This window comes from Microcaecilia unicolor, chromosome 1 (assembly GCF_901765095.1).
Source record: "Microcaecilia unicolor chromosome 1, aMicUni1.1, whole genome shotgun sequence".
Classification (NCBI taxonomy): Eukaryota; Metazoa; Chordata; class Amphibia; order Gymnophiona; family Siphonopidae; genus Microcaecilia; species Microcaecilia unicolor.
In genome coordinates, this window is record NC_044031.1 from 63,873,393 (window position 1) to 63,896,377 (window position 22,985).

The 22,985-nt window shown below is 43.7% G+C and overlaps 1 protein-coding gene across 2 annotated transcripts in view; it reads right to left on the minus strand.

The window, feature by feature from the left end:
- LOC115466611 (mitogen-activated protein kinase kinase kinase 3-like) overlaps positions 1-22,710 on the minus strand; it is a 320,888-nt gene extending 298,178 nt beyond the window's left edge. For both annotated transcript variants that reach the window (XM_030197973.1, XM_030197964.1), the window contains exon 1: positions 22,429-22,710. The gene's annotated coding sequence lies outside the window, so the exon portion shown is untranslated. The remainder of the gene's footprint in view (positions 1-22,428) is intronic.
- Positions 22,711-22,985: the final 275 nt, after the last annotated feature.

A 22,985-nucleotide genomic window follows, 5' to 3' on the forward strand; every position in this document is an offset into this window, starting at 1 on the left:
GTTCACCTGTGGGGCACTGCGCCTATCTTTTTTATTCCTATGGAATCTGATGCAGATAATATACGCTAATCCTTAGCAAAAGACCCTCAAAGAAACACCTTTTGAAATGCAGGAGGAAGTGTGGGAGAAAGTAGAAAACAGAAAACATCAGAAGTAGGGGGAAAGCAGAAGCAGAAAAAGAAAGCGCTACAAATAGCTATTCTCCCCTGACTTCTAAGAATTTTGTTCAATGCTTAACTGCTCTAAAAAAAAAACAAAAAAAACTTCCCATCTATGTCTAAGAGCTACACCATCTTAAAGAGGAAAGAATTAAGTCATCAGACAGGAAAGAGAGCAGCAAGGTCTCTCACACAGCAAAGCAACATAATTAGCGTGATGTGAATCTTTTTAAAAAAATGAATTAAAAATGTACACGTCACCTTTCAAATACAGTTCTAAGCGGGAATCAATAAATATGTCATCACAAACAAACACAGTATCGCTCCCTTACTTCAGTGTTAAAAATCAAGTGCAAACTGAAGTACTTGGACCTTTTTCTCAAACCCAGAAACATCCACAGTCAGGTTGGCTGCCAAAAAAAAGTTTCAAAAACATGGGCTGAAAACCGAGATTTGTGCCTGAACTGTCACTTGGTGAGATAAGTTGAGTGAGGAGACCTCAGGTGTATCTTGTTAAGATGACAGCCACAGAAAACTCAGAGAAGCCCATAAAAAGGCCCACTTAGTTTTGTGAAGAAGAAATATAAACATTTCCAGCCAGCATTTTAACTTGCTTCTTATATAAATGCTCCTCCTTGGTCAGTGGTTTCGCCACACAAGGCTTTATCAAGAAGCAACCTTTGAGCATTTCAGATTCAGAGTGCGAGCTTAACTGTTTGAAGGCTCGATGGGTTTTCCTTATCAAAGCCTCATGTGGCTTAGTGTCCCTTCGTGTTCAAATTTTAAAAAATATATATTTTACTTGATTTGTTTGGTATTTATTTATTTGTTTTACCATGCCTTGGGGCCTATTTACTCAGATCCCAATCTGTAAAGGGTAGAGGTGAGCAGGGGGTAAAGAGTTCCACGTGAAGAAGCTTAAAAATGGAGGGGAGGAGAGTTGTATCAGTGAAACTAGATTTCACTACACCAAATATTTTAACTCACAATTGTTGTATTGGATTACTGATTTTCCATTCTTTGGGGAAGAAATCATTTTTGGTTAGAGATGTTATTCAAGAGCACTATTTAGATTTCATGTGTGTTAAGAAAAGCTGGGGTAGAGAGGGTGAAACCATATCTCCAATTCAGTCTTGTCTCCCTGGGCTTATTTTCTACCAGACAACACAGGTGGAGGAGAGAGAGTGGAGTAACAATTATTTTAGACTTGACCTGTAGCATGTTTACCATCCCCGGTCCGTGGGTTGCGGCTATCAGGCGAGTTCTCACCCAACAATTCCCCCCAACAATTCCCACTTAAGGGGGACAATTCCCACCAAGGATTTCCCTCTCCCCCAGTCATTTCCCACGCTCCCTAGCCTTTTTTTTTTCTTTTCTTTTTTTACTGACCATAGCTTCTTTCTTGTTTTGGGTCCCATAAGTCCTGGTAATTTGTTATAAATCATAATCAATGTGTCATTTTGAGGGGCTGAATTAGGTTGAACCCTAGTCTGGGGGGGGGGGCATTGCCCCCCTCACATGAACTGCACTTTGTATTTATTTATTTACTTACTTATTTATGACATTTAGATCCCAGATTAAACATGAATTAGGTTGAAACCTAGTTTGGGGGGGTGTGAAGGGGCATTGTCCCCCTACACGAACTGTATGCCTGGAAGAGGAAAGGGATGTGTAAAAGATAAAGTTGGGGGGTGTGAGGGGGGTACTGCCCCCCCCCCCCCCCCCCCCCCCCCCCCACAATCTGGAAGAGGAAAGGGAGGGAAATTACTGGTTCTAGTGTGTTTTGTATTTTTTGGGTTATGGGTGGGAATTGTCCTCCCCTAGGGTGTTACTTTTTTTTTTTTTTGCAACACAATGGTTGCTCGATATTGGACAGTAAAGTTCCAAAATAAACATTCCTATTTTCCTCCAACTAATGGAACAGTTCTAAGCATCTAGTAAAGCACTTTTCAGACTTAACTAGGAAAAAGACCTCAAAAACAGGGAATTTTTATCGTTGCTAACGCAAACTGAATTGCATTATATTCCCAATATCACCATTGCTCAGATGACATGAGAATCAAAATGTATTTTGTATGGTGACTTCCAAGGAGAAATGTCCGACCAGTTGGATTGGATTTTTGGTTGGATGCAGAGCATGTTTATATCTAACTCATAAGAACTGCTATACCCTGTCAGACCAAAGGTCCTTGAAATATTTGTTATGTTTACAACATTAACTCTCTTATTGCTTTCATTTTTCATATTCGTAGATTATTAAATCGATTAATGTTAAGCTACACAATTTTTGTCCTGGATTATGCATTTACTTTAAATGTTTATTTGTTTGTAGAGATAGTGGTTGCATTTATAACATTACAGAAAATGTTATAATACTGGGCAGTATTCCTCCATTCCCACCCAGCTACTCCTTTATGCCACCAGACTACTAAAATTTTCTGGTGAGAACAATGTGATATCTAATGTATAAATGCTGAGAAAAACACAGATTAGTCCAAGATTTTGTTCATCATGTAGCAAAACCGTGCTACTCTTGGTGATATTCTTTTAACATTTGTTTAAATTAAATATATGAATCTTAAGTATATGTACCTACCAGCTTCCTTTCTATCCACAAATGAAGCACTGTATATGTAGGAGTAAATTCATGCCCAGTCCTGACCCCACCCTCACTTCCGTTCCTGGTCCCCCCCCCCCAGTTGCATTTCCTTTTTGTCTGCAAATTAAGCCCTGGGTGGAATACGAGGGGGGCTCCCACTTATGCACACAAGTTAAAGAATACTCTAAAAAGTTATGCATGTCTCTGCCACATTTACGTTATCGTAATTAGGCCTGGTCTGTGGCCGGTATAACTACGGGTGCATAAATAATTCAGTGCAACCAATACCGGGTTACGCTAATGTTCTATAAATAGAATCTGAGCGCTCAGATGTCGTTATACAATAGGCACCTACTGTACGGCCTCAGGATGCCTAAATGGAGGCACTCGATTGTAAAATTGCCCTCTATGGGCCAGATTCTATATATGGCACTTAAAAATTCAACATGGAAAACACTTCTGCCTAAGCGTATTCTACAAGATTTAGGCACAGTATATAGAATATGCTTAGTTGATATCCCAGTGCCTAAAACTATGCGCCTCCATTTAAACTAGTGGCGTAGCTACATGGCGTAGCTACGTGGGGCCACGGGGGCCTGGGCCCCCCGTAGATTTGGCCCTGGGCCCCCTGCCGACGACCCTCTCGACCCCCCCTCCTGCCGCCAACCCTCCCCCGCCGCCGTCCGCTACCTTTGCTGGTGGGGGAGCCCAACCCCCGCCAGCTGAGGGCCTCTTCTTCCGTTCAACGTGCAGGACGTCAGACTCACAGAAACAGAACGAAGCCTTGCACCAGAAGAGGAGGACCTCAGCTGGCGGGGGTTGGGGTCCCCCGCCATCAAAGGTAGGCGACGGCGGGGGAGGGTTGACGGCAGGGGGGGGTGAGAGGGTCGTCAGTGGAGGGGGGGGGGTCAAAATGTGCCCCCATTCACCTCAGGCTCTGGACCCCCTCCCACCAAAGTCTGGCTATGCCCCTGATTTACACCAATGAAAACGTGGTGTAAATCCCCGCACATAGATTTACGCAGACTGGCCCATATTCTTTCATAACTTCGCCTAAATTCTAAAGCGCACAGTTCAAAATGGGGAATTCCCAAATTTACATCAAATATTAATTCTAATTATTACAACTGGTGCTCATTATTGCTTAAGTGCTATCAAAAATACCGATTGGCTTGTTAAGTCAATTAAGTTACGAACGTTATAGAATACGCTTAGATTCCAGCGCAGAACGCTAGGCACAATTTTATAGAATCCGGGTGTGTCTGTGCATTTACTGCCTACAAATAGCCCCCAGCAATTTCATAAAAGCCCACTTGTCAGCATAGAAAACTATTCTCTGCTCAGGTTCCTTAGAAAAATTACCCGAATGGAGCCAATGGGAGGAGCAGAAAAATGAAAGGAGATTTAAAAAAGGAAAGTTAAGATTTCAAAAGCTGAGCTTTGATGAAAAACAAAAATGTATACAAATTGTATGTTTTGGGTATAAAAATCCATTGGCCTCTTACCAAAAGGACAAGAACTCTGGAACTGCCGACCAGATGAGCTGAAGATCGTCATTCAAGGACCAGGAGAAACTAACAAATGTTCAAATGTACATAGAAAGAGATCACCAGCAAGAAAAGACTGTCTTTCTTCTATGTTTGTGCAGCGCTGTGTATGCCTTGTAGCGCTACAGAAATGCTAAATAGTAGTAGTAGTAATAGTGGCCTTGAACAAGTCCCTAGTGAGCTTCCCACTGAGAACTGTGTTCAGTTTTGACCACTGTACTAATTTAAGGACATTGATGGTAACCTTTTCCTGAACTGTTTTCATCCCAAGTACTACAATGGGTGGAGAGGGGGTTGAAACACACAAAAAAAAATGTATTCCTTTGAAGAGAAAAAAAAAAAAAAAAAAAAAAGAGAGAAAGATGGGATAGGACAGAACCACTCAAATATGTAGCAAGCTTCAATGAAGTATGAGGGAGGCAGAATTTTCCATAAAACAAACTGAAGAACAAGGGATAACAGTATTATAATAGATAACAGTTAGTCTCACTCACACAAAGGAGTGACTTGGGCTGCACATACTGCAGCAAGACATGTTTATCCACTCCTACCCTGAGATAATATTTAACTCTCTCTCTGACCTCATATGCAACTTTCTTTAAATCAGTCACCTTACTTTCTAACTCCTCTTACTCTCCTACCTATATGTTCTATCTTTGCTTTACCCTTCAATACCAATTATAATGTGCTATTACATATTGTGTTGCCATTGTAAGTAGTATACTATATACGCCATACTTTGTATTGTCATTTTAATATTTTTACTGCTGTAATTGCCTATTGCTCAAGTTTGATCTAGTCTTACTGTAGACCACCTTGAGCGTATTCCTTCAAAAAGGCGGTAAATAAATCCTAATAAATAAATAGTGTGAAGTTAGAGAGAGGAAGGAAAGCTCAGAGTAGTGGACGGCAGGAATATCCTACCAGCAGAGGCCGCGATAACACCTGTCACAGAATTTTTAAGCACGCTTGCAACAAAGCAAAATAGGTGCTCGAAAATGAGATGTGGAAATCTATATGGTGAATCAAAATGCAATAGTTGAAATCCACCCCCCCCCCCTCCTCAAACAAAAAAAAAAGAGGAGTTACGGATCAAGAAAGGGATCTGGGTGTCGTCGTCGATGATACGCTGAAACCTTCTGCTCAGTGTGCTGCTGCGGCTAGGAAAGCGAATAGAATGTTGGGTGTTATTAGGAAGGGTATGGAGTCCAGGTGTGCGGATGTTATAATGCCGTTGTATCGCTCCATGGTGCGACCGCACCTGGAGTATTGTGTTCAGTACTGGTCTCCGTATCTCAAAAAAGATATAGTAGAATTGGAAAAGGTACAGCGAAGGGCGACGAAAATGATAGTGGGGATGGGACGACTTTCCTATGAAGAGAGGCTGAGAAGGCTAGGGCTTTTCAGCTTGGAGAAGAGACGGCTGAGGGGAGATATGATAGAAGTGTATAAAATAATGAGTGGAATGGATCGGGTGGATGTGAAGCGACTGTTCACGCTATCCAAAAATACTAGGACTAGAGGGCATGAGTTGAAGCTACAGTGTGGTAAATTTAAAACGAATCGGAGAAAATTTTTCTTCACCCAACGTGTAATTAGACTCTGGAATTCGTTGCCGGAGAACGTGGTGCGGGCGGTTAGCTTGACGGAGTTTAAAAAGGGGTTAGATAGATTCCTAAAGGACAAGTCCATAGACCGCTATTAAATGGACTTGGAAAAATTCCGCATTTTTAGGTATAACTTGTCTGGAATGTTTTTACGTTTGGGGAGCGTGCCAGGTGCCCTTGACCTGGATTGGCCACTGTCGGTGACAGGATGCTGGGCTAGATGGACCTTTGGTCTTTCCCAGTATGGCACTACTTATGTACTTATGATGAAGTCATTCTGCACAGACTGGCGGGGTAACTGCAACAAAAAAAAAAAAAAAGGGATAACAGCACAAAAAGAAAGAGGCCAATCGGACTAGGGAGGCCGGACACAACTGGGCTGTAGGCCAGGGTAAGGAAAGGGTTGAGGAAAGGCAAGGGGGGGGAGGAGGGGGAGGGAAAGCATAAAGGGGAGCCTAACAGGTAGGGAGGGGTCACTACGAGCGGGCAGCGGCAGGCAGAGGAGCTGACAGGGATCATGTAAGACTATCGAGGGTACACAGCATATTACGTTCAAGATGATTTTGAAATGTTATGCCTGCAGGGGGCAGGCTGCAGTTCATTTACTTTGATTACATTGTCTCCTGGCTTGAACGGCCGGGAGGCCAAGAGCTTAGGCGGGGTGCGTCCTTAAACGGGAGACACCTGAATCAGCGGGCGCTATAAATAACAGCCCGCATAGGAGGGGGGTGTGCTTAGACGGCACAACCGGAAGCGGGTTCAAACACGAGGGGAATGAAAAGCTGTGTACCCAGGGGATGGCTATGATTTGTGATGTTATCGAAGTCATACAGTTTGCAACAGATGTAAAAGCGATTTATGAGATGCAATGTTAAAATGCTTGGCTGCGGCCTTAATAAATTCCAAATCCGTCAAAGAAGTGGTTGCTGAGTCCTTTTTCTTCTAGGTAGTAGCAAAAGAGTGAATAAATAGGCTGTGCCGAATGCCCCAGTTGTGTGACATGGGGGAAAAGTGGCAGGTTTCCCAGGGAGGATTCCACTTCCTACCTGAGGACATAACAGAGGATGGATCTTTTGCAGGCAGTCAAAATTCATTAACAAAAAACTACAACTGGTGTACTAAACAAATCCCATGCAAATAATGTGAGTGCAAACACGAGAGCATGCGGATCAATATGGGAATGAGAATACAGATTACTGCCATTTCACAGTCCCTGAAATACCAATACTTTGCACGGAGTTGTACCGGGCCCTGGAGAAGTGCCGCATATGTATAAACCACAATATACAAATATAAGATTACGCACAAATCTGGAATGCATGGAAATACTTTTAAAACAAATATGAGGAAATATGTTTTCACTCAATGAATAGTTAAGCTCTGGAACTCTTTGCTAGATGTGGTAACAGTGGTTAATGTTATCTGGGTTTAAAAAAAAGGTTTGGACAAATTCCTGGAGGAAAAGTCCACAGTCTGCCATTGAGACAGACATGGGAAGAAACTGCTTGCCCTGGGATTTGTAGTAGGGAGTGTTGCCACGATTTAAACAGTTTTCATGCATCTTATTTGGCATGTCAGGAAAATTTTACAAAATCCGACTTCATCTCTTGCCATTATGCCCGCTGCTCTAGATACTACTGGATGTGCTGCTGCCTGTGTAACCTCCTGATAACTCAAGCCAGGGCTGCCCTTCTCCTCCCCTACTTTCTTCTATCTCCCTGCCCTGTTTCCCCATTTCTCCTCCTTCTCCCCTAGCTCTTCTGGTAGAGGCAATAAAACAAGTGGAGTAGAGTGGAGCAGTAGGCTAGTGATTAATTATTTAATTATTTATTTGTGACTTTTATGTCCCACATTATCCCAAGGAATCTTGCGTTCAACGTGGCTTCAATATTTATTTATTGCATTTGTATCCCACATTATCCCAACTTTTTGCGGGCTCAATGTGGCTTATAATTCATCATAGATATGGGAAATAGAGGGGACATACATTTATTATAACAGAGAGTTTTGGATTAAATGACAATAATAAAGCAAACGATAGTATAGAACATTTCTGGATAAGTCAGAGGTTATACAGTTATATGTGTTGCTCTTTGTTGTATATCTTGCCGAAGAGATAGGTTTTCAATATAGCACTGGAAGGTAGTAAAAAGTATAGGAAAAGTATTAGTTATAACGTATATCAAACGAATGAACAGTGGATCCAATAAGAGTCCTCTCACAATGAGTGTCTTCCTGAACAAGGTCTTTATTTAAATCTGCAAAAACAACCCGACACGTGACGTGTTTCGGCCGCGAGGCCTGCGTCAGGGGTCTAGTGGTATTTGATGCAAAAATGCCTTGTTAGTCAGATGAATAACAGCGCATAAACTGCTAACAGAGATATCGTGTGCAAAACGCCACTTACTCTTTTCTGTCAAACGCTGATTAGTAACGAAAAACTAGTTACTAATCGTTACTAATCAGCGTTTGACAGAGAAGAGTAAGTGGCGTTTTGCACACGATCTCTCTGTTAGCAGTTTATGCGCTGTTATTCATCTGACTAACAAGGCATTTTTGCATCAAATACCACTAGACCCCTGACGCAGGCCTCGCGGCCGAAACACGTCATGTGTAGGGTTGTTTTTGCAGATTTAAATAAAGACCTTGTTCAGGAAGACACTCACTGTGATAATTTTCACTGATAACGTATATCAAACATTATAACAATGAAAAAGGAGAAGTTAACAACAATAGATTATTATCTTGAGTAACATATAGTTTAAGCTAATGCACGGAATAATTATAAGTACAATAAATTGAAGTAGTCGAAGAAATTAGAGTGGTGGGCTCAGATCTAAGGGAACTGGGTTCCAGTCCCGCTGCAGCTCCATGTGATCTTGGGCGAGTCAGTTAACCCTGTTTTGTCTCGGGTACAAACAGAATGTGAGCCCTCCAAGGACAGGAAAATACCTACTGTACCCGAATGTAAACCACTTCAGTAGCTTTCAGGCTTGCAGGTAGGTAGTACATACGAAAAAACGTTGTGGGCAGTTTAAGCTGGTCGAAAAGAAAAAAAAAAAAGGCACAAAACCCAGCAGGATAGTGCAACAATTGGCACAGACAAGGAGCGATAGCATAGTACGCTTAGCTGCTTAGGATAACATCACCTCAGCTTACTTCACCGACCAATGGAGCAGGGGACAAATCTGAAAACTTTATACACAAATATTTTTGCCTTTTCGCCTCCAGAATTAAAATGAGAAATCTTGGGACTGGTAGTGTGGCTCAGGAGGCTCAAGTTTAATCAACAGTAGCACTTTCAACGCCCGCCCGAGAAAGAGCCGCCACCAGCCCCTCTAGTCCTTGGGCTCATGAGGCTTTTCAGTGCTGCCCAGGCAAGCTAATGGAGGGGAGGTGGAGGAGGAGCAGACTGTCCTGTTCCATAGGTAGTTTCAGAAGGCAAAAGTAGAGACTTTATGTTCTCATTCCTGGCTTGCAGTGCTAGGTGATACACATTCAGTCAGCGTTTGGTTTTATTTTCACTTTCTCTGCTGGTTCAATTAATCCCTTGTAACTCTTCAAGTATTACATGGATACTTTGTTATTAGATGTTTGTTTTTAAACCCATCATGTTCTCATTCCTGGCTTGCAGTGCTACGTGATCAGTGAGTTGACAACACATATACAAGTAGGACTCTTCGTTTTGCATTCATTACTTGGGTAAGCATGAGGTTTTGTTTTTAGTATATTGTCATTGCATGATACTAATATATAAAAGTGCACATGCATTTAATATTAATTACCCTATTTCATATTTTCTAACAACCATTTATACATCATATTTTAGCTGGCATATAAGTCCAAAATTATATATATACCTGGAATACACATAATATTTATATTTTCATATTTTTTGATTTATATTAGCAGAAGCCAAAAACTTTTTAAATCTTTTGAATATATGTATGCTGTTTTAATGGTTATTAAGCATATTTGAGCATATTGACCTCTGATCAGAAAATCAGTGTCTATTGAATTTTCATATCTCTATATGGATGTGCATATATGTTTTTATTGGCATTATTTATATGTTATATGTTTTGATTTGTAGTGTATTTATTGACCCCTGATGCAGACGCTTTTTAGCGTCGAAACACGGCCTGTGTCGGGTCGTTATCTCTGATATAATAAAGACTGTTGGACTCACGTCTCCAGTGGTGAATCGTCTATTAGTCTCTACTTTTGCCTTCTGTGATTCGTCATCGTAGAGAACTTTTCCTGTTCTATATTTTGGACCATAGGTAGTTTCTACACTGATCCTAACTGGCTTCTACTGGGACTATGATTCCATGCACCCTGATTTGTGTGATTTGCAATCACTGGGTGGGAGAGTTCCTCATTTCAATAGTTCCTCCCCATCTAGCTCAGCCAACATAGTATCAGCTCTTGTTAGGAGTCACAGACATATACCATGGGCCAGTGGCGAAGCTACTAAGGGGCCACAGAGGCCTGAGTCCCTGTAGATCTGGCCCTGGACCCCCCTGACGACGACCCTCTCAACCCCCCTCCCGCTTCGTTCTGTTTCTGCGAGTCTGACGTCCTGCACGTTGTATGTGCAGGACGTCAGACTCGGAAACAAAACGAAGGAAGACGACTTCGGCTGGTGGGGGTTGGGGGTCCCCCGCCAGCAAAGGTAGCAGACGGCGACGACGGGAGGGGGGGGGTTGAGAGGGTCGTCAGCAGGGGGTGGTCAAAGTTGGTGGTGGTGCTGCTGGTGGCGGCGGGGGGTGTTGGCAATGGGGGGGGTCGGCGGCGTGGGGGGGGCTAAATGTGCCCCCTCACCTCAGGCTCTGGACCCCCCCCTCCTGCTGAAGTCTGGCTACGCCCCTGCCATGGGCTATGCCAGGGCCCCCCAAACATGATCAGTAACTGTTACCCGTCTGTGTGACGACTAGGGAGCCTTCCCTATCAGAGGTTCTGAATGGCATGGCACAAATAAAGCTTCCGGTTTCTGCAATCCTTTTGTTTTTGCTAATACTTTGGCTCTAAGTTCATTTACTTAAGCCTCTGGTAACAGAACAAGAAATAGCTATCATCTCTCATGAAAACTTGCAGTCCCGTCTCCTTTCAAACACCACTGGCAGGGATGGTTAAAGCATTAAGCAGACTAGGTGATCACCTAGGGCAGCAGATACCGAGGGGTGTCAAAGAGAAGCTGCAGCAAGAGCAAAATAATAAATAGTTTTCTGCATTAGTGTGACTAAAACCTATTAGTGCATACTTTACCTGCAGGGATGGTGAACAATTTTGAAACAGTTCATCCACCTGCCTAAGGGGCCTTTTTACTATGTGGGGTTAGGTGCAAAAGTGCGCTTAGTCCAGCATGTACCAAATTGTCCTGCATTATTTTGTTGTCTGCGTGCGCTAATTATGCAGTATTTGGGAGAAAGGGGAGGTGAGGGGAAGTGGAATGGGTGGGCAATAGGCAAAGAGTGGGAGTGGAACGCAATTAGTTACTGCAGGATTAACGCAAGAGCCCTCACCACCTCCTAAAAAGAAAGCGGTTAAGTGCCCCCACGGTAATTCTTTTAAAAGGCCGCACACTAATGGTAACGCTAGCAAACGGCCATTAATAAAATAAGCAGAAATTAGGGCATCTTACAGCCATGGTAAAAGTGGACTTAGCACACAGGACAGAACCGCCTAAGGACATGCTAAAGGCCGCTTAGTAAAAGGACCCCTAAGTCTCATTTGTTAATGATATTGCTATGCTGCCCTCCAATAAAAAATTATTGTCAACAAAAACAATGAGAAATGTAATAAAAATCAAATTCCAATTCATTACCACTCCACATTCAAAAATCAAACTACTGTTACCACATTTAGAGTCCTGTTTACTAAGACGCGTTATATTTTTATTTTGCCGATCACTAACCTACAATTCCTCCTTTAAACCCCAATCTTTAAGTTCCCAAAGCAAAACAGTATCTGGATTTTCAAAAGGCGTTTGACAAGGTACCCCATGAAAGGCTACACAGGAAATTGGAGGGTCATGAGATAGGAGGAAATGTCCTATTGTGGATTAAAAACTGGTTGAAGGATAGGAAACAGAGAGTGGGGTTAAATGGGCAGTATTCACAATGGAGAAGGGTAGTTAGTGGGGTTCCTCAGGGGTCCGTGCTAGGACCGCTGCTTTTTAATATATTTATAAATGATTTAGAGATGGGAGTAACTAGCGAGGTAATTAAATTTGCCGATGACACAAAGTTATTCAAAGTCGTTAACTCGCGACAGGATTGTGAAAACTTACAAGAAGACCTTTCAAGACTGGGAGACTGGGCGGCTAAATGGCAGATGACATTTAATGTGAGCTAGTGCAAGGTGATGCATGTGGGAAAAAAGAACCCGAATTATAGCTACGTTATGCAAGGTTCCACGTTAGGAGTTACGAACCAAGAAAGGGATCTGGGTGACGTCGTCGATAATACACTGAAACCTTCTGCTCAGTGTGCTGCTGCAGCTAGGAAAGCGAATATAATGTTGGGTATTATTAGGAAAGGTATGGAAAACAGGTGTGAGGGTGTTATAATGCCATTGTATCGCTCCATGGTGCGACCGCACCTTGAGTATTGTGTTCAATTCTGGTCGCCGCATCTCAAGAAAGATATAGTAGAATTGGAAAAGGTGCAGCGAAGGGCGACTAAAATGATAGCGGGGATGGGACGACTACCCTATGAAGAAAGACTAAGGAGGCTATGGCTTTTCAGCTTGGAGAAGAGACGGCTGAGGGGAGACATGATAGAGGTATATAAAATAATGAGTGGAATGGAACAGGTGGATGTGAAGCGTCTGTTCACACTTTCCAAAAATACTAGGACTAGGGGGCATGCGATGAAACTACAGTGTAGTAAATTTAAAACAAATCGGAGAAAATATTTCTTCACCCAACGCATAATTAAACTCTGGAATTCGTTGCCGGAGAACGTGATGAAGGCGGTTAGCTTAGCAGAGTTTAAAGAGGGGTTAGATGGTTTCTTAAAGGACAAGTCCATAAACCACTACAAAATGGACTTGGGATAAATCCACAATTCCAGGAATAACACGAATAGAATGTTTGTACGTTTGGGAAGCTTGCCAGGTGCCCTTCGCCTGGATTGGCCGCTGTCGTGGACAGGATGCTGGGCTCGATGGACCCTTGGTCTTTTCCCAGTGTGGCATTACTTATGTACTTAGTGTTCACTTAGCAGAGAGGCAAATTTATCCTACTGAACTACAATAATCTAATTTAATAGGTATCAATGCATGTGCAACTATCTGCAAGTCTTTAAGGCACAAGTAAGGCCTAATGAAGTGAATGCATCTAAGGAAAACAAAAAATACATTTTACTACTCAAGAAATCCATTTAATCAAAGAACAATTCCTTATCCGAAACAATACTTAATATAAAAGGATTTCTTTTAATGCATTGAAGTTTCTAACATAACTGGCAATAAATCTGGAGTACTAGTGTTGCCCATGAACTAGACTAGTGATTTTCAACCCAGTCCTCAGGGACCACCTAGCTAATCAGATCTGCAGGATACCCCAATTAATATGTATGAGAGAGATACGCATGCATTTTCAGATGGGTCCTGCACATAGAATACGGAGAACAAGAGACAGGAAGAGCTCGAGTCCCAATGTGTGGATGAGGCGACAGTGCTGGGAGGGTTTTACATTTGTTAGGGACTGGGCAACATTCTAGGGAAGGGGAAGCCTATTCCGGAAAGTTGGGCTCTACCTTAACCAGAGTGGAACCAGACTGCTGGTATCAACATTTGAAAAGGAGATAGAGCAGCTTTTAAATTGGAAACTGTCACCCCCCCCCCCCCCCCCCATTTGTCATATCCTCAACCTCTCTCTCTCCACTGCAACTGTCCCTGACACCTTCAAGCATGCTGTAGTCACACCACTCCTCAAAAAACCATCACTTGACCCTACCTGTCCCTCCAACTATCGCCCCATTTCCCTCCTACCCTTCCTCTCCAAGATACTTGAACGCGCCGTTCACAGCCGTTGCCTTGATTTTCTCTCCTCTCACGCCATTCTTGATCCACTCCAATCCGGCTTTCGCCCCCTACACTCGACAGAAACGGCACTTTCAAAAGTCTGCAATGACCTGTTCCTTGCCAAATCCAAAGGTCACTACTCCATCCTTATCCTCCTCGACCTATCCGCCGCTTTTGACACTGTCAATCATAACTTACTTCTCGCCACACTGTCCTCACTTGGGTTCCAGGGCTCTGTCCTCTCCTGGTTCTCCTCTTATCTCTCCCACCGTACCTTCAGAGTACATTCTCAGGGTTCTTCCTCCACTCCCAACCCGCTCTCTGTTGGAGTTCCTCAGGGATCTGTCCTTGGACCCCTTCTTTTCTCAATCTACACCTCCTCCCTGGGTTCCCTAATCTCCTCCCATGGGTTCCAATATCATCTTTATGCTGATGACACCCAGCTTTATCTCTCCACACCAGACATCACTGCAGAAACCCAGGCTAAAGTATCGGCCTGCTTAGCCGACATTGCGACCTGGATGTCCAACTGCCACTTGAAACTGAACATGGCCAAGACCGAGCTTATTGTCTTCCCTCCCAAACCCACTTCTCCTCTCCCTCCACTCTCTATCTCTGTCGATAACACCCCCATTGTCCCCGTCTCATCTGCCCGCAACCTCGGGGTCATCTTTGACTCCTCACTCTCTTTCTCTGCGCATATCCAGCAGATAGCCAAGACCTGTCGCTTCTTCCTCTATAACATCAGCAAAATTCGCCCCTTCCTCTCTGAGCACACCACCCAAACTCTCATCCATTCTCTCATTACCTCTCACCTTGACTACTGCAACCTACTCCTCACTGGCCTCCCACTTTGCCATCTATCCCCCCTTCAGTCCGTTCAAAACTCTGCTGCACATCTTATCTTCCGCCTGAACCGGTACACTCATATCACCCCTCTCCTCAAGTCACTTCACTGGCTTCCGATCAGGTACCGCATACAGTTTAAGCTTCTCCTTTTAACCTACAAATGTACTCGATCTACAGCCTCCCTACCTCTCTACCCTCATCTCCCCTTACATTCCTAACCGTAACCTCCGTTCTCAAGATAAATCCCTCCTGCCCGTAACCTCCACTCACACGACAAATCCCTCCTCTCAGTACCCTTCTCCACCACCTCCAACTCCAGGCTCCGCCCTTTCTGCCTCGCCTCACCCCATGCCTGGAACAAACTCCCTGAGCCCATACGCCAGGCCCCCTCCCTGCCCATCTTCAAAGCCTTGCTAAAAGCCCACCTCTTCGGCACCTAACCACCATACCTCTATTCAGGAAATCTGGACTGCCCCTACTTGACATTTCGCCCATTAGATTTTAAGCTCCTTGGAGCAGGGACTGTCCTTTTTCTTATCTGTACAGCGCTGCGTAACCCTAGTAGCGCTCTAGAAATGTTAAGTAGTAGTAGTAGTAAACTGGGGGAAGGTCGACAGTTGCTCAAAAGTGCATGGTTCGGAACAAGATTATCTTAAAATATGTCATAACAGAGAAGATTGGGCATCTCAATAGCGAGATTGCAATAGACACCATAGCAGATCAAGTATCTTTCAATAAACAGCAGACACATTATCAAGATTGCATATTATCACTGTCAACTGCTGAGCAAGTTGTACACAGGAACAACAACAGTTTGAAATATCTGTATGCAAATGCCAGAGGCATAAGAAATAAGATGGGAGAGTTAGAATATATTACACTAAATGAAAAGATATATATAATAGGCATCTCTGAGACCTGGTGGAAGGAAGATAACCGATTGGACATATCATACCAGGGTACAAATTATATTGCAGTGATAGGGTGAACTGAATTGGTGGGAGCGGTAGCATCATAGGTTAAGGAGGGCCTTGAATGGAAAAGACTACAAACTCTACAGCACACAAAACACATCTTGGAATCCCTATGGATAGAAATTCCATGTGTAAATGGGAAAGGGATAGTGAAAGGAATGTACTACCGTCCACCTGGACAGGATGGAGAGATGTTACCAGAAATTAGGGAGGCTAACAAACTGGCAAACACAATAACAATCCCGATACTGACTGGGTAAATGTAACATCAGGGCATAACAGGGAGGTAAAATTCCTTGATGAGATCAAAGACTGCATTATGGAGCAGTTGATTCAGGAAACAACAAGGGGAACAGTTCTAATCAGGGGCGTATCTGCATGGGGCCACAGGGGCCTGGGCCCCCGCAGATTTCGCCCTGGACCCCCCTACCGCCATTAACCCTCCCCGCCTACCGCCAACCCTTTCCCCGCCTACCGCCGTCACCTACCCCGACGTCAAACTCCGTCCAACTGGAAGGATGCATCATGCAGCTTTAACAGCACGAGGATGAAGAAGTTAAAGTAGACCTCAGCTGGGCTGGCGGGGGTTGGGGTCCCCCGCCAGCTGAAGTAATAGTTTAAAAAGCCGGCAGGAGCGGACCTCGGGGTAGGCGGTAGGCGGTAGGCGGGTAGGCGGGGGAGGGTTAACGGCGGTAGGGGGGGTTATAATGTGCCCCCTCACTCTAGCCCCTGCCCCCCCTACCGCCGAATCTCAGATATGCCCCTGGTTCTAATGGAGAGCGTGATCTGGTGCAGGAGTTAAGGTGTTGGGGCCGCTTGATAACAGAGATCATAATAGGATCAGATTTCATAAAATCTCTGGAATAAGTATACACAAGAAACCCAATATGTTAGCATTTAACTTTTAAAAAGGAGACTATGAAAATGAGGTGAATGGACAGAAACAAGTTACATCAGGAGTGGATGCTATTCAAAATCAGATTATGATGATCAGACCAGATGTATTCTATGTATTAAAAAGGAGGAAAGAAGGCCAAACAGCAGCCAGTATGGTTAAAAAGCGAGGTGAAGGGAGCTATTAAGAAAAGTCCATAGTCCATTATTAAGATGGACTTGGGAAAATCCACTGTTAATTTCTAGAAAAAGCAGCATAAAATCTGTTTTACTGTACTGGGATCTTGCCAGGTACTTGTGACCTGGATTGGCCACTGTTAGAAACAGGATACTGGGCTTGACAGCCCTTCAGTCTGTCCCCTGTATGGCAACGTTCATTTTTTTTTTTTTTAAGTTAAAGGGTTTGGAGTATGGTTATGTTTATTAAAACAACTTGTAAACTGCCTATAAAGGCAGTAAACTTGGTAAAACTAGCTTATAAAGATCAGGGCAGTTAACATAATAATACAATCATAAAATTCAAATAGAAAGGAACTCCATTGATTAAAAGTAAAGACCAAATCACAGTCACTCAAGATATCCATAATATACACAGAGAAACATAGGGGCCCCTTTACTAAGACACAGAGACGCCTATGCATGTACAACACGCGTCAAATTAGAACTACCGCGTGCCCCTGGCGGTAATTCAAATTTCTACGCCCGTCCAATAGGCATGGCAGAAAATAATTTTTATTTTCTACAGCGTGGCGCTAACCGGGCGGTAATCGGCAGTATTACCGCCCGGTTAATGGGTGAGATCTTATCAATAATTGAATGGGTGGCGGTAAGATCTCAGGCCCAAAATAGACGAGCGCTGATTTTTTATTTTGCAGCACAGCGCACTGTAGTAAAAGGACCCCCTTAGTGCACTAAATCCTGTGGGTCACATGGCACTTAGCAAAAAGGCCCCTTAGTCTTCTCAACAGTTGTCCAAAAGCAACCTGCTGTATGTGCAAACCAATATCATGAATGAAGTAGCTCTCTCCTCCCAGGCTCCCTGAATAATAATATTTTGGTTATGTGATTGTCAAAACTATGGGTCCTGTAGACGTGCTAGTGTTTTTAGCACACCTTAGTAAACAGGGCCCTATCATTTTTTGCTGTGTGGTTAGCAGGGGCGTAGCCAGCCCTCGGCGGGAGGGGGGTCCAGAGCCCAAGGTGGGGGGGAACATTTTAGCCCACCTCCCCCAGCCGCTGATCCCCCCCCCCCCCCGCCACTTTCAATTCCCCCCCCCCCCCCCAGCCGCAAGGTACCTTTTCTGGCAGGGGTCCCTAACCCCCGCCAGCAAAGGTACCTTGCGGCAGCGGAGGTAGCAGCGTGGGGGGGTCAAAAGTGGAGGGGGGGCCAGGATTAAATCTGTGGGGGCCCATGCCCCCGTGGCCCCACCTAGCTACGCCCCTGGTGGTAAGGCTTTTCTATCAAAGAAATGCAGTTCTTTTTTGGTAATTTTAATTCTCAAATGTAAACCAATTTGTATTGAATAAAATTAGCGGTATACGAAATGTTAAAATAAAACAAATATCACGCTAGGTTTTGGCGGTTTTATGATTTTGTTAGCACCTTTAGACAGTGCTTAAGGTGCTTAAATATTTTCCCAATTTCATTAACAACTCAGGTCATGGATGAAAACTATAGAATTTCACCAGGCCGATAAAATAATGTCAAATATTACCTCAGCAGCCTGCGCTGGAGAAGGGAACTGATGGGCTCTAAAGTGCATGCGATTCAACAGATCTCTGTGCTACAGAACAACTCAGCAAAAAAAATAATAAAAAAAACAGCCTACGCACAAGGAAATCTCTCCCTCACTTCTCAAATTCAAAAGAAATGTAGCCGAAGAATTCAGCAGGTCAGACTTTCTGCTGCATGCGCGCACTTTCAGACTGCAGGGCCGTAACATGCAGACGCAGGGAAAGTCCCAGCAGGAAAAGGCTCTGGGCACAGATGCTTCCCTCACTTTGTACAGTCCAGCACTACTGACACAATACAGCATCCCACTGGGGAAGAGCAGAGCAAAATTATACTTGCTCTTCACCAGTTATGTGTCGAGTTCCACTGAAATGCTTATTCATAAGGTACATACATCATTGGACAACTTTTCAGATAAGTACTTATTTTCAGTAACTTGCTGTAAGGTTGTTATCGGCTCACAGAAGACAATGCTTTTTTCCATCAACAGATGTCTTATAGCGTTCGCTTACTACCTTAGCCAAGGGAGGCTTCGTTATTGGTCTAACATTTGCTTTGGACAACGTAATGTGAGATAAGGTTACATAACTATAGTATCTCTAATTAGAATAAGCATCTGTTGGTGTAAACACTTGATGCAAGCACTTTTGTTACTTACTACACAGCTAACCTAGAGGCTTATTTTCAAAGCACTTAGCCTCCCAAAGTTTCATAGAAACCTATGGAACTTAGCCTCCCAAAGTGCTTTGAAAATATGCCTCTCTGTCATTCAATTGAGTCTGCCCATTGTTACAAATTTGAGGTCAAATAGAATGGACTCCTTATATTTGAGAACGTCAAAGTGCGATGATGGTTCTCTACTCAGCCAGTGACGTTTATTATATATTATACACATAACCATTATACCTCCATCCAGGATATCTAGACTGTCCCAACTTTACATTTCGTCCTTTAGATTGTAAGCTCCTTTGAGCAGGGACTATCCTTCGTTGTTAAACAGTACAGCACTGCGCAACCCTAGTAGCACTTTAGAAATGTTAAGTAGTAGTAGTAGTAGTATTATGACTGACATGTGAACTGAGCACTTTTCAAAATTAAAATTATAATTCCATAAGCAATTGAGTATCAATACACAATTTAAACTTAAATTTAATTAAAAAGTGTTAACATTTTTGTATACCTTATGATTAAGCATTTGAATTAAGGGGTATAAGTTCAAATTTGCATATTTCCTATTTATATAGTTTTTCCTACATAAGCACACAACTGTGGAACGCATTACCAAAAGCGAAAACGATGTACAACCACCTAAACTTCCGGAAATCACTAAAAACCAACCTGTTTAAAAAGGCATACCCTACCGATCCAACTTAAATGCCTAATCTCTGCAACACAACCAAACTAAAGCACGTAATGGACATAACACAACTCTTCCGTTCTCCGATTCCCTAATGTGGCTGTGCCACATGAACTTGATCTTATCACAACATCACCCTGTATTTGTTCACACCGGAACCTGCAAAGGCCTCTCCGGTACTATGTAAGCCACATTGAGCCTACAAACAGGTTGGAAAATGTGGGATACACATGTAACAAATAAAATAAATAAGAATATATTTTGAGTTCCACTGAAAGACAGCTCCATCCAGCGCAACTTTCTCTTTCAACATAGTAATCTAGGGACTGGCAAAACAGTAATAATAATGCACACTGACTGGAAGCTACTTGTTAAGGGGGGGAGGGGGGAATTCCAATGTGACCCTAAACTAGGAGCAGATTTAAATCTCTAGATTAGATGTGAGGAGAAAGCTGCTAAACTACACCAATTACACCCAGCCACATCCATTTTCTCTAGTTTTAGGCCTGAAATTAGTCACCGCCTCCACTAGTAAAACATTTGCTGCTCTAAGTTTTCCCGTTACTGCACTTTGCAGACCTGACCCGGCCAATATATATACACTGCACTTAAATCCCTCTCATCCACACCAACACCTTCATTCCTCTCCCACCCCCCACCACCCAAAAAGGTGCAAGTTAAATTAAAAGAAATACTTCTCTTCCCTGGTCTTGTCTTCACTTGAAATGTCCAGGATTCCTCAACAGCCCCACCCACCCCCATCTACCTCATTTTGAGCTGGAGTTGTCACCCCTTTTTCTTACAGTTTTGACATACAATTTTAAATCAAAGGCAGATATTTGTTTATTTATTTATTTTGTAAGCCATCCCTTTTCCAGAGTTTCTACTGCAGCTGTCTGTGCCGTTTTCCCTCCACTATACACTGCAAGGAGAGACATACAGTAATTTGTAATATGTAGCACCCCAATGTACTCTGAGTCAAAGTCGACACCACTGAATAGAAGAAGCTTCCCAAATCTCTGAATGCTAATATTGTTCAGGACAGGTATGCGCATTTTAAGAAAAACGAGAAAAAGCATTACACACCAGACCAAAAAAGTGATGGTCTTACTGGTTTTCAGGACTGACGCTATTATTTTCTTTGAAAACAAAGCACTTAATACTGCCGGCACTGCAGCTTTAAATGAGCGAAGTTCATGTGCCCGAAAAGGGGCAGCGACTGGTTTTACAGCACAGGCTCAAAACTTTATGTTACACTATCAAGAAACAACTGTCTTTTGTACATACCCGAGCAACCAGTTTCATAATCTATTTTGCAATTATCAAACACGTTTTGGTGATCGTTCAAGAACAGGCCAGCAGTACTTGCGTCACAGGGTTGAACATAAAAAAAGTTGTAAAAATTAAATCAAAAATTTAATGCAAATCTCTAGTTCTTAATGCTATATACTAGTCCTACAGAAGTCATGGTAGCATTTCTCTTGAAGACATAATTTCCTGGCTCACAGCTACCTAACACAGAATAAGCGAATTCAATTGAAGTGACCCCAAATGAGTCATCTACCAAATCTTGGGGGGGGGGGGGGGGGGAGACAAGTCTTACTATCTACTGTACAAAATGATTTTCACAGTTCCTTATCTAACTCAGTACAAATCAGTAACCGAAGCTGAAACCACCTGGCCCATTTTACCAGGAAGATAAATGTCAATTTATGAGACTCCATCAATCCAATCTCTGGGGAGAAAACACCGTAAAACGTTGGTACAGGTCACAAACCTGGCTCTCTGCAGGTCTCTCTTACAGAATGAAAGGAGGCTGAATCACTCTGAATGTTTATCATCCAGAGAGATAAAGACACTGACAGAAGAGCCACCACGTTTCAGTAAGGGCTAGGTTTTTCCCCTATGTAGTGTATATAGCGAAAACGTTATATTTGACCCTACATGTACAATCCAGCAAGACCAACCAGAAACTACTGTGGTCAAAAATCAGACTCATGCCTATTGCGTCCACGCCCAGGGTAAGGCAAGGCAGAATGCATGAAAATCCGGAGAAAATAAGCACCCACGCAAACTATCTTTCTAGTACCCTACTGAAGCTCCAACTTTACCATCACTTCCTTGCATCTAAGGAACTTCTCTGACCTCATCTCACGCTTTAAGAGTAACATTTGTTTTGCGCCCCCCCGTCTCCTAAATCTACCCTGTCGTGAGCCTCTTCCCCTAACCCCTTATGCTAGCGCTTCCTTTCCAAAACGTAACTTCTAGCTCAATCTGCAGATTTTCTTTTTTATCTTCTTCCTATCCCCTTTGCTAGTTGTGGATATACAACTCACCCTCACCTCCCATGTCTTCATTATTATTAGCAGAGAACGGGGATTGGGGCGCCTTTTAATTGTGCGACCATTAAAAACACACACACAGCAGAAAATCGGGCAACACTTCATCAGCAGACTTTTTTTTTTTTTTTTTTACACTAATCTGAGCAACCAAACTATTGCGGAGCCGAGAAAAGTTTGGGGTCTTTTTCCGGTGGAGAGAAGGATCCGATGCTAAGATCTTCCCCGCCCCCGTCCTGTGTACCCCCATATGCACTTGCACTTGGAGGAGCTGAGAAACAGGAAGTCCCGTGCCAAGTGCAACAAAAGTTTTTTTTGCAGTAAGCTCCGAGCTCTCTTACCGGGCCAGGGAACTGGCAGTCAGCGGCAGCGCGGACGCATCTTCGGGCTCCCCCGCCCCGCTCCGATCCCGTGTGCCGGGGGAGGGGGCGAGCTCCAGCCCCCTCCTCTGCCCTTCACCGAGCCCGCATGACCAGCTCCGCCGCGCAATCTGAGGCTCCAGCCCAGCACCCGCACAAAAAGACAACAAGCTCTCTTCGGCGGGGGTTAGAAAGCGCACAGACAGCAGTAACAGCGACAACGGCTCCTCGGTGGCGGCAGCAGCAGGAAACTGATGACCTCAAACGTGCACTGGGAGGGAGGAAGGAAGAAGGAGGAGAAAAGTCAGTGCCCTGCTGCAGCAGCTGAGAAGAAGCTCTCGCAGGAACCACCAGGGGGCGCGCCGGCACCACCGGGAATAGGCATCCTGGGACGCGTAGTTTTTCTTGCATGGTTTTTCCTGTTGATGCTCCCCGCATATGGCTGCTCTTCCCCATGGTAGTAGCACCCGCTGACCTCCACCCACCCGACCGTAGTCTACCCAAGGAGGTTTAATAAGACCACCTTGAGTCTACCTGCT